General features: G+C 38.9%; 1 protein-coding gene across 2 annotated transcripts in view; it reads right to left on the bottom strand.

Annotated features, from left to right (window-relative positions):
* BAI3 (brain-specific angiogenesis inhibitor 3) overlaps positions 1 to 16128 on the bottom strand; it is a 466801-nt gene that overhangs the window by 108259 nt on the left and 342414 nt on the right. The gene's annotated exons all lie outside the window — the stretch shown is intronic.

Genomic DNA, 16128 nt, shown 5'->3' with positions numbered 1-16128 from the left:
CCCCCGCCTCTTGTGCGTGTGACTAGTATAAAAGCAGATGGTTCTCAAACATCTGTCTGGGTTATGCCAGTTGGACCGGGAGATGCCGGATCTTCTGTTGTGATGGCTATTTTTGCTGAGGATTTTTGTTTTCTGGTTGTTTTTAGTGATCAGCCTTAGAAATTTCACCCTGGAAACGGCAGCATCAGATGCCTCCAACTCTTGCCTTAGCTCCAGCAGAGGGGTGGATTTCAGTACAGCAGCACACAACATCACCAAAGAGACACGAGTTCGCCCTCCAGACATCACTCAGTCAACTCGCCTTTCCCAAGCTCCCTCCCCCTTCACGATTTCTTTTTCTTGGGGTGGTAGCACCATGCTAACCCCAAGCCAAAGCAGTAATTTGCTGGCACCTTTCACCAACCACCCCTAAACAAAACAAGATGATTAACACAGCCCCTGAATTCAATTAGACATTCAATATGCTAATACAAGGTCTGAAACCCACCCCAGCAGAACAATAAAAATGGTATCAACCCACGTTTTCTTTGTGCGGGCAAGGAGAAGGAGAGGAAGAGACATAAAATCATCTCTCCCTTTTCCTCAACTGCAGTGTAGGGGAAAATGATTTCTACAGGAAAAAGGGGGTGGTTCCAACTAAATAAAACCTATTATCTTTACATATGTTATATTTAGAGAACAACAATCAGATTTCTTTCTTCTTTTTTCCCCTCCTTTCATGTCCAGACAACAACTGCAGGGTGTCTGCTGCCAGCAGCAGTGTGTGCACTGTCAATTCCTGTCCATTTCACCTCAGGTCACTAAATCACTTGAAAAAAGAAAAACGAAGGTGGAAAAACCATTGTGGGGGAATATTAATTTCTAGTCCCTGTGATCACCCTTGTTTCACTTCTTCTGCTTCAACAACCTACCTTTGTGAGTGATTCAACATGCCAGGGCCCTCATGCAAAGGTAATTTGTTATCCTGAGCCTGCTCTCAGAGTGCTGTTCACCCCAGCCCACTTCAGCATCTTGTGCCACTAGTTTTTGAACACAATCCACATGTAACCTTTCCATACTACTGTCTTCAGAACTGTATCCAGTAATAAAAGGGAAACAAACAACTGAGAGAAAATCACCAGTTCCTCAAGCCACTAAGCCTGTCTACTACCTTTCCTTCACAAATTGTGTCTTTCAGAGAGCCACAGACTAAATCAACATCTACTTTGAGAAATACAGTTATATATTTTGAATTCTGAAGCCTTATCTTCTGGATAACTTAACCAATGTATTTTATTAGCTTTCCTGTCTCTTATCTTATTGTGATACATAGTTAAGGCCAAATGAAATGAATTTATCTGTACTGATTAAATATTAAAGAACGAAAGCTTAAGATAAATTGACATGGTTTAAAGCAAAAGGGTGGTATTATTAATCCTAAGAATAATATTGAATACATTGAATTCACCCTATGCTGAAAAGCACTGGCTACACAATGTATATAGTTAGCACTAAATACTTGCAGATGGTGTCCAATGCACACAGTTAGACAAGTTCTAATTATAAAAGGTAGACAACCACAGAGACCAGCTCAATTTAAAACAAAACATCTGTTATAATTATATTTAAATTAGCATAAATTATCAGCAGTCCACCAGATTTAGAGGGGCTCATTCTGTTCCTCAAGCCACTCACTCAAACACAAAATTCCAGTCATATATTGGATGAGCAGCTCACTGTTGTCCTATATCGCCAGGTATTATAAATATGCTACAAATTTTGCAGAACTTCTTGAATACTACTGAAAATGTTAATGGACTTTCCAAAAGCACTTTGAAGTGAAGAAAGAGCTCTAATAGAATTTAACAATAAGACATCCACTGACATGGCAGGAGCAGACACAGTCTAGTATGCACACTTTTTACATTTCATTGTTCATTTTTTCAGTGATACACCTCAATTTCTTGTCTAGCAAGATTATATTTGAATATGTAACAGATGAAATTTGGTGTTTAAATATAGTCTACCTCTCCTTTGAAACCAATGAGGGGGGGAAAAAAAAAAAAAAGCCCCATTATTAAATTCATTTGTAGCCTCTTGAAATGATGGCTGACAGAAGCTGTGCAGAATGTTATGCTAAGTCCTTGAAGAAGATGGGATAATGAGTAGAATCCAGAAGAAAAGTGTAACTGCAATTTGTTGCACGATGCCCACGTCTGCAGAACAGTAGATGTAGGATTACTAACTCATTCAGAGATGCTGGACATTTTGACTTGCCAACATAAAATCAGTATTTGATTTTAGGTATAAAGTAAATAAGGAATGGAAATATGCAGTTTAAACAGCTGTATTATACTTAGTACATCTCAATGCTACACTTTTTATTAAGTCCTCTATCTATGATCTACCCCTCTTGTAATGCAACTCTTCTGCACCATTCAGAATCTATCTCCTATTTGGAAGTTTAATTTCTTTTTGGTGCGATTTTCTTTGACTATGAGTCTAACATTTGGGGTTATCGTATGAATATGTAAAAGGACACCTATTATTCCCATGGATCTTTCTTGTTATGCAGAAAGCTATAAAGGAGTGACAGGTACTTTTAACATATGTTCTATTTATATCAGGGAAAATTATCAAATTGAAATTACGTAGCAACTATAGATGCAGGTTCATGCCCATTATTGGCAATTTTGTATGGTTCCACTGAGCTACAGATGATTTAATCAACCTGGCAGAGTTCCCATTATATAAGCAAAGGAATTCCCAAGAAGTATAGATTCACCATTGCAGATTCTGTGTCATCCTGCAGATGAAGCAGTGGAAAAAAAGAAAGGGAAGCAGGGTAAAAAAATCTAAGTAGGGTATAATTTGGGTCCATGGATCTATGGCTAACATGGCATAAAAAACCACTAACCTTAAAAATCTTATAAACCTAAAGAACCTCAGCTCTAACCTTTGACTATGAGTGAGTCGGTCTCAGAGTAGTCTTACACTTAGAGGAATGCAAGAGTGTCTTTTAAAACTCTTTCAGAGTTTAATGTAAACTTCTTAGTTCTAATAAAGAATTGACAACATACTGTGCAATGAAAATGATGACCAAATGATGTGCAGAAAGGTATTTTAGTTGTGTATGATATAGAAGAAATAACATGATTTTTATGCTTTAATAAGGTATCATGTAATAGTGCATGATATATAAGTGATGCTCACTACTGACAACAATTATATGACTGTCTCATATATTAAAATGGAAATCTAGTTTATAGGATAGGAACACTTTTGTAGAATAGAAGTTTCGTTCACAGACACATCTGCCAATTTAACATAGACTGATGATTAAGCCACATTTGATATGCTAGCCATCTTTTCCTTTATTTTGCAACATTTTTCTTGATCTCTTGACACACTTTACCACTTACTATTGACATATTTTGTTGAAATTAATAATACATAAGTCTTAATAATCACATTGTTTTGTCTACTTTAACATATCAATGAATAAAAATCAGCTATGACATTGGTGTCAAAGCCGCTCACTTAGTAAAGGACTTCACCAGATAATGTACCATGTCTACCTTATTATTTATCGTGCAGAATTTTTTTGCAAAGTTGTTTGTTGTTTTGGTTTGGTTTTTTGTTTGTTTGGTTGACTTTGTTTTAGTTTGGGTTTTTTTGTGTGTTTTTTGTTTGGTTGGTTTTTGGGTTTTGGATTTTGGGGTTTCTTGGGGGTTTTTTTTAGGGAGAGGCTGCGACACAGAGAAAAAGGAAAAGTACTGTTAACAATCCTGTTAATTATTTTTTACATACTGGCAAACAGTGATCCCAATAGTTATCTGGGTTTTGATTAGCATGAACGAAGAGTTAACATCTTGGCTACACAGTTATGGTGACAGCTTACTTTAGTAATTTCTTTGATGTTTGATAACTGTGCTTAAAGTAGGATGAGAAACTTTTTTACCATTAATCTCCACTACTTAAATGACAGCAAGAAGTATTTACAAACAGCTTTGCAGAATGCAAACCACACAGAAGTTAAGCAATTATAGTATTATTTCTCCTAAAATAATTTTAGTTCTCTCCACTTCTTGGATGTATACACTGTTATGCAGTTTTGTTCCTGTTCATCTAGGTGCTGCTTTTCCTTTAGGACAGACACGGCATTCTAACTCTAAACACAGTAAAAAATGCCATATAACAATGAGAAGCACAAGAAAAATGCAGGCACAAGAAATTTTTAGCCTAGTAAACAATAGCAAAGAAGCTCATGGCCCTTATAAGTAGCAGCTTACGTACATCATTGGGTCTGTTCAGATGTGCTGGCTGGCACATTAGTGAAGATAAAGTCCTTCTAACACCTGCTTATTTCTCTACACCTGGACCTAAAATCCCAGACAAGCCATAGGGAAGGCTCAACTGCAGGAAGTCTCCTTTCAGTTGTGCATGTCCATATGTCTGAGGCATGACCTAACTCTTAGTATGCATAATTTCTACTGTGATCAATCTTATCCGTGCCAGTAGTATACGGTAACATCTGGTTTATCTCCACAATGTTTCCTAAAGTTAAAAAAAAAAAAATAAAATAAAAGAAAAAAAAAAGATGCAACACACTTTGCTTAATAACATCACACATAAAACCATAGTAAAACAAAGTATTTTTTACCCTGGAATAGTTACTATGTTAGTTACTATGATTAACATTATGCCATTATGACTTAGGGTTTTTCTTTTCCCCAACACAAAGTTTAGTAAAAATAAATTAATGAAATAGTGGAAATGAAAATAATTAGAATGGACAAAAATAATATGCCTTTACACGTCTAAAATACCAAAATTGTCCCAAAAAGGATATCTGAATTTGTGTGGTATCAGATGAAAAAACTGGGTGGTAAATATCTTGTAACTGTGTCTCCAACCAGAATACTATAGGGTGTTCATTTTCTTAAAGAATAAGGCTGCTTCTCCAATTCAAGCATTGAATTATTTTTTCTTGATGATATATTTGTGAAATTATTTTTTGTTGTCAAAGACTGTTGAAAACCTTGAAAAAATAATTTTGTAACTGATCTTTATGCCAAGAATAAATCCTATTTGAATATTGAATTGAATTTGAATATTGTATTGAATAAGGCAGGGACTGGGAAAAGGCAGCTTCCCCCACTCTGAAGAGGGGCAGGTCTGAGACCACGTGAAGGACCTGAAGATGAACAAGTCCACGGGACCTGACAGGATTCATCCCTGGCTCCTAAGGGAGCTGGCAGATGAACTCACAACTCTGCTTGCCATCATATTTGAAATGTCTGTCAAAGTCCCCACTGACTGGAAAAGGGGAAACATAACTCCCATTTTCAAAAAGGGAAAAAGGAAGACCCAGGGACTACAGGCCAGTCAGTCTCACCTCTGTGCCTGGCATGATCATAGAGCAGATCCTCCTGAAGGCTCTGCTAAAGCATGTGGAAAATAAAGGGGTGATCATTGACAGCCAATATGGCTTCACCAAGGGCAAATCCTTCCACTAATCTGGTGGTCTTCTACAATGAGGTCATGGCATTGGTGGGCAAAGGAAAAGATCATCTATCCGGACTACTGCAAAGCATTCAACACTGTCTCCCACAACATCCTGGTATCGAAACTGGAATGACACTGATTTGGTGGATGCACCACTAGTTGGGTAAGGAACTGGCTGGCTGGTCACACTCAAAGAGTGGTGATCAACAGCATGATGTCCAGATGGACACCTGTGAAGAGTGGTGTTCCCCAAGGGTTGGTACTTGGACCAATGCTATTTCACCCTCAGCAATTTTGCCCATGACACCAAACTGTGTGGTGAGTTTGACACACTGGAGGGAAGGGATGCCATCCAGAGGGACCTTGACAGGCTTGAGAGGTGAGCTCATGCAAACTTCATGAAGTTCAATAAGGCTAAGTGCAAGTTTGTGCACCTGCGTTGGGACAATCCCATGCACAAATACAGGTTGGGTGGAGAATGGATCAACAGTGGATTGAGGAGGACTTGGGGGGTGATGGTGAATGAGAAGTTTGACATGAGCGGGTAATGTGCACTTTCAGTCCAGAAAGCCAACCATGTCCTGGGCTGCATCAAAAGAAGCATGGCCAGTATGTCAAAGTAGGTGATTCTGCCCCTCTGCTCTGGTCTCCTGAGACTTTCTGGAGTGCTGTGTCCAGCTCTGAAGTCCCCAACATAAGAAGGACATGGATCTCCTGGAGTGAGTCCAGAGGAAAGCCATGAAGATGATCAGAGGGCTGGAGCATCTCTCCTATGAAGGCAGGCTAAGAGAGCTGGGGTTGTTCAGCCTACAGAAGAGAAGGCTCCAGGGACATCTCACAGTGGCCTTCCATTATCTGACGGGGGCCTATAAGAAAGCTGGGGAGGGACTTTTTAAAAGGGCATGTAGTGAGAGGACAAGGGGTAATGGATTAAAAATGGAGGAGGGGAGATTTAGATAAGACATTAGGAAGAAATCCTTCACTGTGAGGGTGGTGAAAGTCTAGAACATGTTGCCAGGGGAGTTGTGGAAGCCCCATCCCTGGAAGTATTCAAGGCCAGGATGGATGGGGCTCTGAGCAACCTGCTCTAGTGGGAGGTGTTCCTGCCCATGCAACAGGAGTTGGATCTCAATGATCTTTAAGATCCCTTTCAAGCCAAACCATTCCATGATTCTATGATGGAATGGTTTATTTTTTAATTATTTTTTTTTTTTTAAACAAATGTGCATCTGGCCCGGAAACCAAGTTTTATTCCAATGTGATTTAAACTAGATGAGATACTGAATCCCCAAAGTAGGTTTTCCAACACAGCCATTGTACTTATAACCATACATCGAGACTTTCTGTTTCTAATAATGTACAACTCATAGAAAGGTCTGAGGGAAGATAAAAATCGCCTTGGTTATCAGTTTGACTATTATATAGAGCAATTCATCAAATGGGGAGCTATGGAACTGAGTATTAGTGACTAAGTATTAGTATTAGTGTGTGGGGAAATATTTATTACTCTTTGTAACTTTCCTGTCCATACAGTTTAGGGCGTGATCTAGCAAGTATTGTGCATAAAGTGTGCTGTAATCAATAGTTTCCCTGTCATTAGCATACTGAAATATTTCAAAGTGGAAAAGGGAAAGAAATTCTAAAGGATTGATACGACAAAAAAGGGATGAGACAAATACTAAGAGCTTCCTGCTTCCTACTGCATAGTTCTTGATTACTGGTCCTCTGCACTATTTATTGTTATTAGAGTTAAGAGGACACATTAACGTTTTGAACATTGGACAAACTACAGTTATTCAGCTCTTTTTCTGTATTTTAAAGAGCCTAATGGATGTACATTTGAATAAGAGTATTTGCCCCCACTTCCCAAGATTACAGAGAAAATCTCCTAAGAGGATGATGATTGGTGCATCACAAAAATTGAGCTAAACCAATTGCCTTCCATAGCTTTATCTCTATCTGATTCTGTAGATGATTCCAGACAAAGTCACATAGGAGTAAGTACTGGCCATTCCTGCTACATACACACTGCCAAAGGATGTAGGTATCTGCTGAGGATTTAAGAGAACTATGCTTCTTTCCTCACAGACCTTCAGAATGAATGAAGCAGACAAAGGGCCATACATCCTTTCCAGGATATCTTGTCCCAGGATGATGATTTCCTTGAAACTACAGGAAGCAACAGAGGAATATTTGCGTAAAAAAAATAATTGAAGCAAACTGGCCAACTTTACTAGAAAATCTACAGTGAATTGCTGTCTCCCCTCCTTCCTGATGAGTTCTCATTTATTAGCAGTCTGGATTCTAATTTTGTCTTTCATTTCAATACAGTTTTGCTAACTTTGTTCACTGTGAAAGGGAGATAGACCTGAAGAAAAGAACAATCATGTTACATTTTGCATGCATGGATTACTTAACTGCCAGAACACATAGAGACTGGGATCTTCATTTAAGTTGCTGTATGATGCATTTGGGTTCTTAGGGCAAAGTCATACAGACACTAGCTATCTTAAAGAGTATATTCGCAAACTTTGCAGTATTGAGTTTAGTAGCATTTTGGATATGTATAAAATTGTTCCATTTCAATTAGGTTAATTTTATAGGATAACATTATGAGATGTTTAGTAGAAAAAAAAAAGGATAGACTTTGACAAATATTTCATTAGATTTCACATCTCACAAAATCAGTAAAATCTTTCATATTCACTTGTACAGACCATATTTGTATAGATTTCCATATAGACTTTTTCAGTTATCAACTTGTGACATCTTTCACATTGTACTATTATACTTGTACAGCGAATACTAGCAAAAAGGATCCTTGTAAATTGTATATTGCCAGGGGCTTGAAAAGATTAGAGGCTCAGTTTTTCCTGGAAATTGAGAATGTCAAAGCTTAGATATGGGTTGTAGGTGTTGTTAATGTTTCTTCCAAATGACAGGATTAGCAATAAAGCATAGTATCATCAGTTTGAGTTTCAAGGCCAACTATGACCAGCAGAGAGAAGAACAATGTGAAAAGGAATTGATGAGGGGAAGACCAGAAGTGAGGCTTCCACCATGTTTGCTGTTTAAACATCCTGTGCTAACCAGTATTGAATGACCAGATAAAACTAAAGCCAGCAGATGTCCAGCCTCCTCAGAGAGTGTTTTGAATTGGGCTCCAGAGATGCCAACCATGAGGTAGGAAGAAAGTTAAGTCACAAAATGAAAATGGCAGAAGCAAACATTTTAAGTGGTCAGGCACTGCAATGATGCTCATTGCTCTGGTGATGCAAAAGGGAGCTGAACTCTCTTTGGAGCTAGATGTGTACATAATACCTTTCAAAATCTGAAGCTAGGTTTCATGTAGAGGATGCCCATTTTATCTAAATATTCAGGGGCTTTGAGATAGAAGATGTAAGTTCAATTTCCTTCTTTGCATGAAGGGTGTTGAATAGATATTTTGCAGCAGACAAACTAACCCCACAGCAGAGTACATACTGATGTGAGTGTACACTGAGTGAACAGAACTATGCATTGGGCCAGAAGATAAAGCAAAGGAATGACCATTTAACCATGTTGCAGGAAGACAAGAATTGGCACCTGCATTCCAGTTCCTGCTCCACTCAGTATTAATCATTCAGCAGATTGATCAGTCAAACATCCATATTACATGTTCTCTGAAGATCACGGAATCACAGAATCTTAGGGGTTGGAAGGGACCTCAAAAGATCATCTAGTCCAACCCCCCTGCCAGAGCAGGATCACCCAGAGCACATCACACAGGAACGTGTCCAGGCGGTTTTAAATGTCTGCAGTGAAGGAGACTCCACACCCTCTCTGGGCAGCCTGTTCCAGTGCTCTGTCACTCTCACAGTAAAGAAGTTTTTTCTGATGCTGATCCTCAGGTTTTATACATGTTCCTTCATATCTTAGCTGCATGACTAAGAACCCTCCTGGTTATCAGCTTCTAATCCCATAGCTATTGTGATAAGCAGTAGCTCAAAATCCTACTGCCTATCCCATAACTGTGTTACCTGTTGGGTTCTCTGAAGAACATGCTGTGGAACTATGGCAACTGGAGTTGTCTCAGTGACCAATTTTATAGAAATTAATACTTTTTTTCCTGTCCACTTACATTTTGAAAACAAAGTTAAGTCAAGGCAGGCTGAGATAAAACAAACGAACAAGCAAGCAAACAAACAAAACCAGGACTTAGTTACAAATGTTTAGAAGACACAAACTAAGAAATAATAGAAAACTGACATTTACTCTATTGATATTGGGTTTTGTCAGTAGTATGTGTCCCCTTTAATCTAGCTGCTATTCTGTAAAATATCCTAAACATTTAGTTTATAAAGAGTTCTATTTCCTGTATAGATTAGGCCTCAGGTTATGTCCTTTTCCTTGTGTAAGACACTCACTTTTTACAACCAATCCTCTTCTGTAAATCCTTCCTGGGATTCTAAAAAGATCTAATCTGGTTTTCCTCAAACTGATTGATTTCTTTCTTATTCAGGAGATAATCTGGCCATCCCTCTTAATTAAAATAAGCATCTTTTTTTCTTCCTTAGAGATGTCTCTTTGTTAAATCAGATGTTATCTTGTGTACCTGACTGGCCAATTAACAACTGCTTCAAAGATTAATGCTTATCTCCCTGTTCTCTCTTTGGTGAGTCAGAGTGCACCCTGACTGAACCTGCACCAAATCTTTTATTTGTTATCAGGCTGCACATTAAAAACACATTTGATACAAATACCTCAATAGGACAAAGGCATATTACTTGCTATCGGTTCTTGACTGAGATCAGACACATAGTAATTAGCCAGTTTGATATGAAAAGGGTTTTGTAATGACAGATGCTTAACATCTTCAGTTGGATGCCTTTTCTTCAGCGAAAACCTCAACTACAGATTGTAAAACTAATCTTTCCTTTTCAGACAGTCACTGTTGAGTTATAATATGAAAGGAGTAATGGTGAGAGAGGGAATTGGAGAAGCTTCCTTATTCCAAAATGCCCTACAGCCTGGAGATTTGGTAATTTCTCCTGAAAAGGTTGTGAATTTTGCAAATACAAATGAGAGCCCACTTTGGGCAAATCTCTCCTGTTCTAGGCAACTTTTCTGACCATTGAACTACTGGACAAAAGAGCTGTAGTACAGATCTTCATTCATGTGGTGTCCATGCTTTATGTAGTAGCCAATTCACTAAGTTAAGGCCACAGTCAAGAATGACAGAGAGATGACCTATTTATGAAACCTTATGAGAGGCTGAGGTTCCTCTAAGCATATTAGAATAAAGATGTGGTGACCAAGCAGCTTAACCTAGAACGCACAAGGACTTCTGCATTTAGGATTCTATACAGTTTTATGGAGACTGAAAGGAGGTCTGACAAAGTCCACTAAGGATTGAGGTACCTACAATGGCAGGTATCTGCCTACCTCATATAATGACGGAGACTTTATTAAAATGGGGCAATGCGACAGATCTGTGCAAGCAGTTGAGATGCAGCGACTTTGTATATGCCTAGCTGATAGCCAGTGTAATGCATTACAGCTAAACACGCGGCTTTCTTACAGTGTTGTTTATGATCTGATTAAAACCCAAAAACTAAGCAACTCAGATGTTGCTAAAGCTGATAGATGTGAGATGCCTGTTGAACACTCTATAATCCACAGAGCTAACTTCTATGACATTATAAACGAATGCATATTTTTGTCTTAATAATTTTCACCTTTTTTTTTTTTTTTTTTTCTTTAAGATGTGGGAAAATCATTATGATTACAGAGTCAAAGAAAGTCAAGTACAGATTTAGGAAATGGAAGCTCTCTTGTTAAAAGAAAAGAACCTGTAATAAACACCTCCTTAATGTATATTTTAGACTCTTCCAAGTTGCTCAGCCCTGATGTTCTTGTCTTTCAGTAAGGCTTATTAACTTAGATTTTAATGTGTCTACTAAACCTTCAGACTCAAAATGTTTTGAATGTAGCCTCTTTGGAGCGCACTTATGTGAGCTACTGCTTATCCAAGTCTTCCTGAGTGGGTGTATTTATTGATCAAGTGATCAGTAAAGTAAATTACACCTAACTGACATGCTTTTTAATACTATTTCACACCTGTGTAATGGTAATCATAGAATCATAGAATGGTTTGATTTGGAAAGGACCTTAAAGATCACCTAGTTCTAAACCCCCTGCCATGTGCAGGGACACCTACTAATGTCTAAATCAAATTCAGATTATAATTATAATTTCCAGAGATAGTATCTAAACTCTTTCACTGTGTTTTTTGCTAGGATTGTGTAGTACAGAGGATAGAGTAAGGGGGCATGCATCACACTGCATCATAACACATGAAAACATATTATTCCAGATTTCATCTGGAAAATGGTGGGAAAAAAATAAGGGTCTGCACATGTTGCAGGAGTGGCCATTTGTAGTGCACAGGGTCCAGTAGATTTTGTGGACATGCTCTGAATTTGATCTGCACACGTGCAATATATCTGATGCATCCAGAATGCAACAGAGAATTTGTAACAATCACATATCTGGAAGTTCCAGAAAAATTTACTGCCCAGAACTGTGGCAATACAGGATTTGAGTCCTCTTACTCCCCTGGTAAATCTATTTCACCTGGTCACATCAGCTAGACTGTGTGTTTTGACAAATGTAACTGCTGGCATCAAAAACAATATACATCAGCTAAGAGCTTGAATAAATTACTTTATTTTACAGTCTAAAAAAAAATAAAATGGTAGAGAAGGTGTTGGGGAGTATGTGCCTTAACTAGGTGCCAAAAAAAAGCCTCTCTGAACACATGAGAAAATCTAATATGTTATCTACTTTCTTCCATCTCCTGAGAATTTTTTTTGTTTGTGTATGGCTCCCCTGTGGGAAACAGTACAAGAAGAATTCCTGACACTCCACAGGTGCCTGAGTTGTAACAACAGGCTTGTCTTCTGTGGGCTGCCAAAACTGGTGTAGTCTTCAGCCCTTCTGTATGGTAGAAATGTACTGAAAGAACTGCACCAATAGTCTACCCACATTACAGAGTACCTTTCAGCTAAAAGCCTTAAAACAGAGACTACATTGTCATCCTGAATCTCAACATTAGGCACAGAAAAATTAAGAGACATCCCTAGGACTCAAAGCTAAAATAAAATGCAAAGGTCAATTGCTTCTAGGCTCAAAACAAAATGAAGCCAATCACAGTGTTATATTTCCTTCTATCTGTATATAGATATCTCATGCACTATATTTGATGCTTACAACTATATAGTATATAGAATATTGAAAGTATACATATCTAAAAACATATACAGTCATACTATTCAGTTAACGTTGCAGTTTTTGCAGAATGGAATCAAATCTCATTGTGATATCTACAAAAGACTTATCACGGTCTGTGCCTGTGATGTGTCACATAGATGTGGCCTGATTCAGTTGAAAGATCCAAATCCTAAGTGCCTTTCTCTCCAGTCAGAAAAGTACAAACTACTACAGTATCTTCTTACATGTTGAAGTAATTTGCATTCTATGTTCTCATGCTCCTTGGTGTTTTACAAATGAAATAAATAAAAAATACAATCAATTTAGATTATGCTACTCAATCTGAATTATATACAGACTTAGTACATGAAGCTTATTAGCTAGAATATATCTCCTAGAAATTACAAAATGATGAATGCAATTGCAATCATTGTCTGTGCATATACAGTATTATGGAAATGTCATGAATCCACTTCATGTCAGTGCATGTTGTATATTGATTGGTCCTGTCAAATGCAATGGAGAATTCTCAGTATAACTCACATCAGAACCTAGCACTACATTTTGATCTCTCAGACAGCTAAATGATATCTAAAATTACATATAAGCAAACATCTTTCTATTGACTATGCATTGGAGAAAACATGTATGTATTTTAATTTGAAAATGCTAGAGCATGTGAAGTGCATGACGTGTTCTTCAGTTATATTAGTTTTTGGCAGGGGTTTTAAAATAGCAAAACAGAAAATATAACTATGCTACTCTAAAAAAGTCTACTCTATGCCCACATTTTGAGCATGGTATGCAGTTCTGCTCTGTTCCTAACTCAAACAGAATTAGTGGAACTAGGAAAGCTACAGAGAAAGGAGATGAGGTGACAGAAGATAAGGATCAGCTTCCATAAGGTGAGTCCCTCCAGTCTGTGGGCAAGAGGTGGTCAAGAGAAGTCTGATAAAGGTCTGTAAGAATGCCCGGGTGAAAATGAACCAGAAATGATTGTTTTTCCTTATAATATAAAACCTAAGGGCATTAAATGAAATTAGCCTGTATATTCAAAATAAACAATAGGAGGCATTTTTTCTTACAGTGAGTAGTTAAACTGTGGAAATCATTGCCACAGGAGGTTACAAATGACAGAAGATTATGTGAACTGAAAGAGTGATTAGCTAAATTCACAGACAAAAAAGATCTTTTAAGACTACACCACAAGATAAAATATCTGATTGTACGTCACAAACCTGATGAAGAGTGGAAGACATACCAGGGGAATTTCTACTAAGTGAGTACCTTGTTCTTGAAAAGTCTTCTAGGCATAAAATCATAGAATCATCAAGGTTGGAAAAGCCCTTCACGTTCAAGTCCAACCGTCAGCCTGACACACCTGTGACTATTAAATCATTTCCTGAAACACCACGTCCACGTGTTTTTTGAACACCGCAAGGACGGTGCCTCCATCAACTCACTAGGCAGCATGTTCCAATGTCTCACCACTCTTGCTGTGAAGAAATTCTTCCTAATATCCAATCCAAACCTCCCCTGGCATAACTTGACCCCACTTCCTCTTCTGCTATAGCAGGGAGAAGAGGCCAACACCCACCTCACTACAAATTCCTCTTAGGTAGCTGTAGGGATCAATGAGGTCTCCCCTCAGCCTCCTCTTTTTCAGGCTGAACAGCCCCAGCTCACTCAGCCTCTCATAAGACCTGTTCTCCAGACCTCTAATCAGCCTAGTAGCCCTTCTCTACACCCTTTCCAGCACCTCAGTGTTCTTCTTATACTGAAGTGCCCAGAACTGCACACAGTACTCAAGGTGTGGCTTCACCAAGTCCAAGTGTAAGGGTAAAATCACCTTCCTGGTCCTGCTATTCCTGATGCAGGCCAGGATGCCATTGGCCTTCTTGGCCACCTGGGCATACTGCTGGCTCATGTTCAGCTGGCTGTCAACCAGCACCCCCAGGTCCTTTTCTGCTGGGCAGCTCTCCAGCCACTCCTCCTCAAACCTGCAGCACTGATGAGGGTTGTTGTGGCCAAAGTGCAGGACCCGACTGAAACTCAAACAATTGGCTTGGGCCCATCAATAAAGCCTGTCCAAATCCCTCTGCAGAGCCCTCCTACCCTCAAATAGATAGACATTCCCACCCAGCTTAGTGTCATCTGCACACTTACTGAAGGTGCATTCTATCCTTCATCCTAATAATGATGAAAGACCTTAAACAGGAGTGGCCCCTGCACTGAGCCCTAGGCAACACCACTCTTGACTGGCCACCAACTGGATTTAACTCCATTCAAGACAACTCTGTGGACCTGGCTATCCAACCAGTTTTTTATCCAGCAAAGTGTATGAGCATCCAAGCCATGAGCAGCCAGCTTCTCTAGGAGAATGCTGTAGGAACCTTGTTAAAGGCCTTGCTAAAGTCAAGGTAGACAACATCCACCCATCTCAGCTGAGATGGCAGAGCAAAAGTCTTCTCTTGCACACCATCCTTCAAACCCCAGCATGCTACCCCCAGGCTTATTCTCAGCAGGCTAGTTTGTTTTTTTTTCCCCCTCAAGCTATATTAATGAGCCCTGTTAATAATTTTCCCCTCTGGTACAGTTGTACCCTATTTTTTGCCAGCAGGCTTGGTGTCTTGTATAGTAACCCATGATCAAAGAACCCAAAGCCCCGCTGATGACAACAGTCCTGGAGCCATTATTCATCTGTTGGCTCTTCCTGTTGGCTCCCATTGTTGGAGGGATGGAGTAGAACACAACTTGCGCTCCTGATCCCTTAACTAGTTGTCCCAAGGCCCTGACATCTCTGCTGATGACTTTTGAGTTTCTTGTTGCCACTTAATCACTACCCACCCAAAGGACCAAAAGTAGGTAATAATCTGAAGGCCTCACCAGGGTGGGAAGTTTACCTAAGATGTCCTTTACCTGAGCCCAGAGGGAGCCAGCAGACTTTCCTAGGCATGTGCTAACAGCCACTGTGGCAGGCAGGATGCTGGGGCTAAACTAGACTTTTGCCTGTTCAGCCCAGTTTATATTATAACTATTATTCCTGGTTTAAAGGTTTTACTTTCAAATTAATCACATTGCAGCTTGCTGAGTGTTCCACACTGCATATGCAGATTAAACCCCAAACAGTGCTGAGACAGCAGTATCTTAGCTGAGCCTCAATATACTGTTGAGGTACTGCAGCATCTTAAATCTGGAAAGTTAATTTCTTGGCATCACATACATGGATATTGAACAGAATTAAATCTTTATTGCTTTGCATTAACATTTTATCTCATATGAGAGGTAATTTCTTATTTCCTGAATTTTATATTGTAGAGTTGGGATTTTCCAAGTGTACTCACCACTTAAATACTTCATAGTATTTTATCAAGATAGATAGAATATGTA

This window comes from Chaetura pelagica, unplaced genomic scaffold (assembly GCF_000747805.2).
Source record: "Chaetura pelagica isolate M959 unplaced genomic scaffold, ChaPel_1.0 scaffold150, whole genome shotgun sequence".
In the NCBI taxonomy this organism is placed as follows: Eukaryota; Metazoa; Chordata; class Aves; order Apodiformes; family Apodidae; genus Chaetura; species Chaetura pelagica.
Note: the sequence above shows the minus strand (reverse complement) of the source record. Positions and strands in the feature narration are given on the sequence as shown.